This window comes from Cebus imitator, unplaced genomic scaffold, assembly GCF_001604975.1.
Source record: "Cebus imitator isolate Cc_AM_T3 unplaced genomic scaffold, Cebus_imitator-1.0 Scaffold12, whole genome shotgun sequence".
In the NCBI taxonomy this organism is placed as follows: domain Eukaryota; kingdom Metazoa; phylum Chordata; class Mammalia; order Primates; family Cebidae; genus Cebus; species Cebus imitator.
The window spans coordinates 9,001,635-9,007,401 of NW_016107327.1; positions in this window are offsets into that span (position 1 = coordinate 9,001,635).

Consider the following 5,767-nt stretch of genomic DNA (forward strand, 5'->3'; position numbering starts at 1 on the left):
TTAGGCAGACCAATTGGAGAAATTTTTTGTCATACGAATCTCCTGAAATTGTGTTAAAATGCAGACTATGGCCAAGTGGGGTGGCTCACACCTGTAATCGCAGCACTTTGGAAGCCTGAGGGTGGGTAGATCACCTGAGGCCAGGAGTTTGAGACCAGCCTGGCCAACATGGTGAAACCCCGTCTCTACTAAAAATGTAAAAATTAGCTGGGCGTTGTAACAGGTGGCTGTAATCCCAGCTTCTTGGCATGTTGAGGCAGGAAAATTGCTTGAACCTGGGAGGTGGAGGTTACAGTCAGTGAACCGAGATCACGCCACTGCACTTCAGCCTGGATGACAGAGCGAGACTCACCACACACACACACACACACACACACACACACACACACACAGAGAGAGAGAGAGAGAGAGAGAGAGAGAGAGAGACTCTGTTTCAGTGGACCTTGGATGACAGAGCGAGACTCCATCTCACACACACACACAAGCAGAGCAGACTCTTTCAGTGGACCTGGGATTGGGGCTAGAAATTCTACATATCTAACAAGCTCTCATATGATGCCCATGCATCTGGTCCATTGACTTCACTTTGAGCAGAAAATTCCTAAAATGGTGTTTACCAAACTTTGCTAGTTGCATAAACCTCATGTGGGCAAATGTAGACTGCAGGTCTTTGTCCCAGAACTATTAAATTAGAATCTCCAAGCAGGGGGCCTGGGAATGTATATGTCTGGTAATTGCCCCGAGTGATTCTTATATCAAACAGCTTGGGAATCAGAGACCTAAGAACAACCAAGTCTGCCCTTATTATCTTAGCCTCTTTGGGGGAAAAGGGAACCCCAAAGTGCTGGTCTTGAAGGGTTGATGGGGAGCCAAAGGGAGGAAGAGCAGTGATCTAAACTTTGGCTGCATTTTAGAACTACCTGGGGAACTTTAAAAAATCCTCAGAATCCTTGAGGGTGAGACCTAGGCCTCAGTATTTTTGAAGTTCTCTGGGTGACTCCGGTGTTTAGCAAGTGTTGAGAGCCTTGGCATGAAAAGGAGGTGGCTGAGCTGGGGAGAAACAGCCAGCTGTTCAGGAAAGAATTATTGAATTATTGAATAGAATGAAGAAATAGATGATTTATTTAGATTATAGGTATTTTTTGTTTGTTTGTTTGTTTTTTTGAGACGGACTCTTACTCCGTCACCAGGCTGGAGTGCAGTGGCGCAATCTCAGCTCACTGCAGCCTCTGCTTCCTGGGTTCAAGTGATTCTCCTGCCTCAGCCTCCTGAGTAGCTGGGCCTACAGGCACTTGTCACCATGCCCTGCTAGTTTTTGTATTTTTAGTAGAGATGGGGTTTCTACTAAACCATGTTGGTCAGGATGGTCTCTATCACTTGACCTCATGATCCCCCCACCTCAGCCTCCCAAAGTGCTGGGACTACAGGTGTTAGCTACCATGCCTGTCCTATATATGTGGTCTTTATGCATCAGCTGACCTCTCTTTTTTTCTTTTTTTTGAGATGGAGTCTCACTTTGTCACCAGGCACCAGGCTGGAATGCAGTGGCATGATCTCGGCTCACTGCAACCTCCGCCTCCTGGGTTCAAGCAATTCTCCTACCTCAGCCTCCCAAGTAGCTGGGACTACAGGCGTGTGCCACCACACCCAGCTAATTTTTGTATTTTTTAGTAGAGACAGGGTTTCACCATATTGGCCAGCCTGGTCTTGAACTCCTGACCTCATGATCCACACGCCTAGGCCTCCCAAAGTGCTGGGATTACAGGTGTGAGCCACCACGCCCAGCCAGCTGACCTCTTTTTAATACTGGCTTTCTATAGATGTGGTTTGAAAATAACTTATACTTTAAGATAAATCTTTCTTTATTTTCTTTTACTTTTGAGATTGAAGAAATAGGAATTCCATGTCTCCTTTCCATCCCTCCCACTGTGTGCTTCTTTCCCCCAGCACATCATTATTAACAGACACTGATGGGAGAATGCAGTGTTAACTGACCGAATGAAATACAGAAAAGGCTGGAAACCATCAGGAAAGGATTGCTGGCAATGAGTGTTCTCAGCTAGCAGAGTCCTTTCTATTCACCAACGAGCTGGCATTCTGTGGCCATCAAGCTGGGCATTTAAGACATCTGATCAACTTGGAGCTTCTAGAAAGGTGTGGACATCAACACAGGAAAGTGTCTAATGAATTTTTATTTTCACTTCCCCAAACCAACTTACCACAAAGCAGAGAGAACCAGTTTTCTCATATCATCACATCTGATGGATATGCTAAACTTCATCCAAGTTCAAACAGGCACACCCTGGTGAGATTTATACTTTCTTCTTTAGTAATTTACTGCTTCCTTCTCCTGTAAATCTAGTAAACCAAATAACAATAGAGTGAGGGGAGAGAAGGAATTGTTCTCATCTTTAAAATAAGAAACACCATGGTTTGGCACAAAGCAGGGCTAACTTGCTACTGTAAACATCAGCAATCCAGTTACAGACAGCTGTGCGCTTGGTGGCGCCCCCCACCCCGGGAAATGTGTACACAGTTGAGACATACACACTGGACCCAGGCAGCAACAATGGAGAATAGGACCTGGAGGTCTTTTCCCAGGTTTTATCTTTAGCAGGCATCAATGTCTAATATAGTAAGTCAGCTACTAAGTTCTCCCAGAAAGAGTCTGGCTTCCTCTGTTTGTATGGAATTTCCTCCATTGTGTGGCTGAAGAGAGATCCAAGTCCACAGAGAACAACAGTATGGGACTGGATAAATGTCACCTGTCTTTCCTTGTCTGCTCTACTTCTGGGGAATAACACACTTCAAGCAATACAAAACAATTCCAAACAACTTGAGAGCATTAGTTTTTAATTCCCAAAGTTTTTTCTTTAAAAAGTGGACTTATGTATTATTCAAAAATGATAAGAAAAAGCTTTGAGTTTTACTGATGCCTTCAAAGCTAAGTTGAATACCCCACCATGAAAAAGTTGTTTCAGAAATGATTACAAACATGATTTTAAGTTGTATAAATGTCATTATTGTTTCTGGAGGGCGAACACAGATGTGGATTTTTTGGACTGAAAAATATAAGAAAACAGTTTGGGTTTTGTAAATTTACCTAAATAATATTGCAGTGTTATGAAAACATAATTAATAGAAATTGGAAAGGAATAGACTATTGAAGCATAAAAGTCACAGGCGTTAGAGCCAGAAGATTCGTTAAAGATAATCTAGTCCAGTGGTTCTCAAAACTGAGGGTGCATCAGGATCCCATGGAAGGCTTGTTAAAGCACCCATTGCTGGGCCTCACCTCCAGAGTTTCTAATACAGTAGATTTTGGATGGGGGCTGAGAATTTGCATTTTTAATGAATTCTCAAGTGGTGCTGATGCTGCTGATCTGAGGACTGCATTTTGAGAATCTCTGGTTTGGTGCTGTCTCATTGTACAGTTGAGGCAACCGAGTCCTGAAGAAGTCAAATGTCTGAGCCTCTTCTGAGGCCTGTTCCTGTCTAGCGTAAATATTTCCACTTGAGTATGAGGTACTACCCACTCTCAAGGACACTGTTTTAATAATTATGCCTTCTCCTGACATCAGCATCTCCTAGTATAAATTCTTTAGTTAACTATGTTAGCCTATAAACATGCTGTTATAGTGTCCATCTTAAGAAGACGAATGGACTCACATTCCACTCTGCATGCCCTACAGACAAATCTTCTCAGAAGTCTATCTGTAGTCATTGTTCCACTCATCTCCTTCCAGTCTCTTTTGAACTCACTTGAATCAGGCTCTCATTCCAATTATTTTCTTGAAACACTTCCTGCGGAGGTCACTAGTAACCTTCCTATTGCCGGACACAATGGTCAGTTCTCAGGTCTGTCTCACTTCTCTCACCAGCCACACAGTTGATTACTTTCTCCTTGAAACTCCCTCCTTCGTGGGCTTTGGGATACTGCTCTCTTCATTCTCCTAGCTCACCAGCCACTCCTTTTCAGTTGATCCTTTGTTGATTCTTTCTCCTTTCCTTTACCTCTACACACTGGAGTTCCCTAGAGCTCTATCCTTAGATCTCATCTTTATCCGTACTCCAGGTGATATCATTCAGGAATACTGCCTCTGTGGTGATAATATGCAAATTTATGTCTCCAGCTGGATTTCTTCTCCTAAACTCCAAATTTGCATACAGGCAGTTCTTGCTTCATGGAGTAGTGTGGGGCCATAAAAATGACTGTGCAAACTGAGACAGCACAAAGTGTTCTTAATAAGCAGTGATAAAAATTATGATTGTTGTGGGACTTAAAATTTTGTCAAAATATTAGGATCTCTTAATGTTGATTATAAACATATAGGAAAATGATAAAATAAGTATTTTTAAACTAATATTTACTTAGTTTAGTACACTAATTTAAAACGTTAGAAACATTGAGAATTAAAGTGTTTTATTTATTTGTAAAACACTTAACAAGAGTAGTTTGAACAGTGCTTGCCTTCTTCTTGTCATATAACTTTCAATCCCAGAAGGAATTCAATTCTTTAAATATGGAGTAAGCATCAATTCTACACCTTGGCAAATTATAATATTTCTTTCTAAGTTTGGATCAGCTTCCAACATTTTAGCCTTTGTGCTTTAAATGTTGTGATGTATCTCTAAGAGTTCTTTTAATGTGAAATGTTTTGCCTGAATTACTTGCTCTGACATATTCCTCGGAGCATCTTTGTCTTTTTCCTTATAACCACTTTCCTCCTTTATGTCTATAAACTTACCTTCATGAAGTGTTTGTGGCGGCATGTCTAGGGTCTTAAACACTGGCAATGTCAACATTCCCAGGGCAGCCATTTTGTCTATAACTCCATTTATATTTGATTAGAATTTCACTGTTAGTGTTGTCATGTTTTTGCTTGCTGTCCTTTCATCTTTGTGGGCCAGTTTCCTCTTTTGATAATCCATTTTTGCGGAATGTCATGTGGGCTTATTACTGGGAGACAGGAGAAAACACAGTGACACATTTTGCTGCGTGTGAACTGAGTAACAGATGCACAAATGACCAGTCAGTAACCAATCAGTCAGGCAGACTCTGAAAGAAGTGACATGATTGATCATTTAAATCATAATATACATCTGTTATATACAGAGTGACTTGTGGATAGAAGAAACAGTGAAATTGTACTTTATGCAGTTACTTTATTCAGTTACTATAATGTGGCAAATGCAGTTGGAATCATATTTTTGGAGGACTGATGTTATTTAACTAAACCTGGGTGACTAAAGTTTGTGCATGTTGGAATCCTGCAAAGAGAGGACTGCCTGCAGCCAACTGCCCATTTGACATCACCACTTGGATGTTTAATAAATAGCTCACAATTAACGTGCCTTAAACTAAACTTTTACTTTTTTCAACCTCAAACCTACAGTTATCTTTGTGTTAAATGGCAGCTCCATTCTTCTAGTTGTTCGGACCAAAAATCTTAGAGTCATTTTTGATTTCTCAATAGAATACATCCAATCCATCAACAAATCTTGCCCACTCTATGTTCAAAATATAGTTAGAATCCTACCATTTCTCCCCGCTGCCATTCTTATCTGGGCCATCATCATCTTCCACCTACCTTCCAAAGTGGTCTGCTCACTTCTACCCTAGGAAAGCTATATCTATTCTCCATGGCAATAAGAATGATCCTTTAAAAATGTGAGTTGAATACATGACTCCTCTTCTCAAAATCCTTCTATGGCTTTATGTTTCAATTAGAATAAAGCCCTAAGTTTTTTGTTGTTTTTTTTTTTT